Source organism: Hypomesus nipponensis, chromosome 14 (genome assembly GCF_054491055.1).
Source record: "Hypomesus nipponensis isolate SF chromosome 14, ASM5449105v1, whole genome shotgun sequence".
NCBI classification, from domain to species: domain Eukaryota; kingdom Metazoa; phylum Chordata; class Actinopteri; order Osmeriformes; family Osmeridae; genus Hypomesus; species Hypomesus nipponensis.
Genome location: NC_140374.1, coordinates 2,138,351 through 2,143,183, shown reverse-complemented (window position 1 = coordinate 2,143,183; position 4,833 = coordinate 2,138,351).

Sequence of the window (4,833 nt, the reverse complement as noted above, 5' to 3'; positions counted from 1 at the left end):
ACACCCAAACTGCTCACTAACACACTTAGACACACCCTCTCCCTGTTCACGTCCTCCACCACCCTCTCATTGTTCATATCCTCCACCTCACAAACTCAAACACACTCTCTCCCTAAATACTGTACCCTACACCTCGCACACTCAAACACACTCTCCCTAAATACTGTACCCTACACCTCGCACACTCAAACACACTCTCTCCCTAAATACTGTACCCTACACCTCGCACACTCAAACACACTCTCTCCCTAAATACTGTACCCTACACCTCGCACACTCAAATACTGCCCCTCGCACACAATCCCTTTCAAACGATTTAACATAGACCAGTGGTGGCAGCAGATGGTGGACTGTGGTAGCGAGTGAAGCTACTTTCCTAACAGGTCTAATTCAGTGAGTGTAGGAGTGCCATTTAAGGTAACAAAATGCCTGGTCAGTGACCTCGGCATTCAGCATCAGCAGGTGACGGGAGCCAACAGCTTAGACGGAACGACACACAAACGACTGCATCTCATTTGATATTGTTATTATATTTTGCGATAGACAGTGGGCATACGGGTTAAAGGCCACAACAGCACCAGTGTTTCAGACAGGGACCCCGAGCCTTAGCTGTGTCGTGAAAAGGTCTCTGGGATGTCTGAAAGTGGAATCAATGTCACGCTGCTGTTCAGAAACACCTGAGCTCCACAACGTCGACATTTTAAGTAAATACAAGCACCGGATAGATGAATACAGGATGGATTGACATGTACAATTTTAATGAAAGTGATATATTTCAACAACAGACCACATTCAAATACCTCACTTGTAAAGCGTGAAAAGAGCTGAGTAAATACATGTTTTTTTATAACAAATTGGAATTTCCTAGAAAATATAAGTTACTTCAATGGTATAAAGATATATTTTTTCATAACCTTTTTAAAACACAAATCTTTATCCAAGCAATGTATCTGACCAAGCAGCATGAATAACGTTTTGGAGGAAAACTGACTTTGGAACCCAATGCCGTGTTTATGCCACACAAACATGTCCTGGCCCCGCGTCCCTATGGAACATATTTCCTGTCATTCCCAATCCCTGTGAGCCACAGCCCATCCATGCTAGGACATTCATGTCACCTCTTTACAGCAGGGTCAACTGGATGACCAAGCCCCTCCCAAGTTCACTCATCGCAGTCTGGGTAGGAGTGTGGACAGCCTGGGGGGAAATTCTACATGACAGCCACTGACCTCTCACACCGGCCAGGGGTCAGAGAGAGGCCGTGGCGCGGGGAGAAGTCTTATCTTTCCTTTCCGGAACAGCCCGTGCAGTGACAGCAAGATGATCTGGAAGGCTTTCCAAAACCCAAACTCATTTGGATGGGAGCGGAGAGTTGGAGCAGGGTGCGTTTTAAAGAAAGTGCTGAGGAAAGCGTTTTTTTCGTGGCACTCGACGCAGTCCCTGTCCAACTGTGGGATCCCTCTGTGACAATATCTGTCGCTGTTCGACTGCCAAAAACAGTCAAATCATATTTTTTTATGGCGAGGAAGTCACAGTACCTTTAAGGAAACTTTTGTTGGAAACTCTCCTGTGTTTACCGAGCCTCACAAACAGAACCCTTACAGGGCAGAGAGTTCAGGAAACAGAAGGTATGAAAGATGCATAGACGCCCAGCCTTTCTTGGTCTGCTGTCTCAAGTGTGTTTTTGCCAGCATAATGGGGCAGATGAGCTGGCATACTACCAGCAGCTAATGCCCCTCCAGTTCGCTCAAATGTCAAACCCAGCAGAGACAGAAAAAATAGAAGTGGCATTCATGATCTGAAGGCAGCACATGCTGTAATGCACAGACCCATAGTGACCTCATCCCGGGACAGACCGAGAGAGGCAGTTCCCGGATGCTTCTTGAATTTTTTTTTGTGTTGGTTTGCGTTGAAAAACTTCTCTCCCTTAAACGAAGGTCAGCCGGGGTGAGAGGGGGTGGGGGGTGGAGGGTGGAGCTGCGGGGTGAGGGTGAGACAGGGGGGGTGGCAGGGTGGAGCTGGGGGGTGAGGGGATGGGAGAGGAGGGGGCAGGGTGGAGCTGTGGGGTGAGGGGTTGGGAGAGGAGGGGGGAGGAGTGTGGAGCTGGGGGGTGAGGGGATGGGAGAGGATGGGGCAGGGTGGAGCTGGGGGGTGAGGGGGTGGGAGAGGAGGGGGGAGGGGTGGGAAGGTGAAGGGGGGAGGTTGGCGGAGAGGGATATTTTTTTTTGGAAGGGTGAAAGCTGCACGGTCATGTGTGCGAGGCTCATGACAAAAGGCTCTTTTATGTGCAGCGTATACAGAAAGAGGAGGCTCCTTTGTGTGCAGACGGAGATCCCATGCCTGGCTCTGCCTGCGGCGAAGTAAGGGAGGAGAGAGGGGGAGGGTGGAGGGGAGGGTGGAGGAGGATGGAGGGGGAGGAGAGAGGGGGAGGGCGGAGGGGGATGGAGGGGGAGGAGAGTGGGGAAGGAGAGAGGGGGAGGGTGGAGGAGGAAGAGGAGAGGGAGGGAGATGAGAGGCAGTGAGGGTGGGTGGATGGGTGGAGGAGAAGGAGGGCAAAGAGAGGGAGGGAAGCAGGAGGAGTGGAGTAAGTGAGGGTGGAGATGGAGCAGGAGGAGAGGAGGAGGAGAGGAGGAGGAGAGGAGGAGCAGAGGAGGAGGAGAGGAGGAGGAGAGGAGGAGCAGAGGTGGAGGAGAGGAGGAGGAGAGGAGGAGGAGAGGAGGAGGAGAGGTGGAGGAGAGGAGGAGGAGAGGAGGAGGAGAGGAGGAGGAGAGGAGGAGGAGAGGAGGAGCAGAGGTGGAGGAGAGGAGGAGGAGAGGAGGAGGAGAGGAGGAGGAGAGGAGTGGCTCTGGCACCGAGTGCCATCACTGGGCCAGGGAGAGGAGGGGTGAGGGTTAGGGGAGCGTGATAAAGACGACCCGGGCAGCCCTGCTTTCGCCAGGTCTCAGAAGAGTCCCAGGGGCTGGCAGGAGGTCAGGACAAATGCTACTGGGCCCTGTAGGGGAGCAGCCGTGTCACATTCACACTGCATTCCCCATCGCCGTTCATATCAAGCCTACTCATACGGGAATCGAACATGACTGTGCTTGTAAAGAATCACACAATTTCATCTCCCCAGTTCCAAACGCTGCCAGGCGCTGGGCGCTGTGCAGGTCCTTAGGCAGGCGGGTGTTCTGGCTACCCACCAGGTCTCCGCCGGGCCTGGGCGGCACCCGCTGACGGCCGGTCTGGTGAGCGCTCGTCACATCCTGCCCCTGTCATCGTCCTCCTCAACCGCCCGCCCCGCCCTGCCCCGCCAAGCTCCGCCCAGCCCAGCCCGGCACAGCCCCTTCCCGGCAGAGCAGCGCCGCGCTGGGGGCAGAGACACGCCCTGCCAGAAAGCTCCGTCACACGGCGTGCTACACTCTAGGCCGCGTACAACCAGGCAGATGGAGAACACACACACACGGACACACTCGCAAACACGTCCCTGAACACGAGGGCTTGAATCGGGGATATTACGCACACACAGACACGTAGGTAGGGGCCCGCCCGTACATGCGTTCTCAGGCTGATGTACGTATGTACACACTCACGTTTCTACCGATGCCGAATAGGGGGTCCAAAAAGCCAGGATAATTCAAGTGATTTGATGGGTTAGTCTGAGGGCTGTCTTGGTTTGTTGGCTTCGACCTTCCCCACGCCCTGTCCGCCTGCAGTCTGTCTTCCAACAGGGCAGGGCTCAGAGTCTGGCACACACCCCTCCACACCATCTGAGCCCCTACTGGCACCCTGCATGCCAACTAAGGTATTCCAACCCCTGAACACCACATAATCAACACAGAGACTGAGAGAGATAGAGAGAATAAGACTGAGAGAGAGAAGAAAGGATAAACAGAGAGGGTGATTGTGTGTGTGTGTGTGTGTGTGTGTGGGGTGTGTGTGGGGTGTGTGTGTGTGTGTGTGTGGGGTGTGTGTGTGTGGGGTGTGTGTGGGGTGTGTGTGGGGGGGGTGTGTGTGGGGTGTGTGTGGGGTGTGTGTGTGTGTGTGTGTGTGTGTGTGTGTGTGTGTGGGGTGTGTGTGGGGTGTGTGTGGGGTGTGTGTGTGGGGTGTGTGTATGCTATAAGAAGTAAAGAAAAGACGAAGAAGAAGAAAAAAAACTGTTATTGGCATGTGTGATTTTTCCAGCCTGCCTCAATTGACCTGTAAACCTCTCTGACTGGAACAAATGCAAATAGCTCTGACTTGCTCACACGAAAATACTGAAGGCTATTCAAATGAGCTCGCTTTCACAATGGTGGGCCGGCCGGAGCAGGCTGAATATACGATCTATGTGTGAATGGCCCAGTGTGCCCGAGGCAGGGGCTGTGAGGCAGGGGCTGTGAGGCAGGGCTGCCTGCCCTGGGATGCCAACCCCTCGGTCCTCCCACGCTTCCATCACAAGGCCCAGACGCTCCCCACACAAACCTACTGCTGCTGGACGTTTCCTCTGATAAACACACCCACGGCCTCTCACAACACTCGCCCCTCGCTCGCCCCCTCGCTCGCCCCCTTGCTCGCCCCGCGCTCGCCCCGCGCTCGCCCCTCGCTCGCCCCGGGCTCGCCCCCTCGCTCGCCCCCTCGCTCGCCCCGCGCTCGCCCCTCGCTCGTCCCGCACTCGCCCCGACGTTTAACGGATCTGTCATCCAGCAGAGTTGCTGTTTCCATGCACACTTGAGTTTTTCGGTTACATTTACACCTAAGTTCAAGTTGAAGGTCGGGTTCATGTTCAAGTTCAAGTTCAAGTGGAACATTTTAATTGTGATTTGACATGCAGTTTGGGGATTCCAAAGTATAGGTTGAAAACAACCAGAGTTC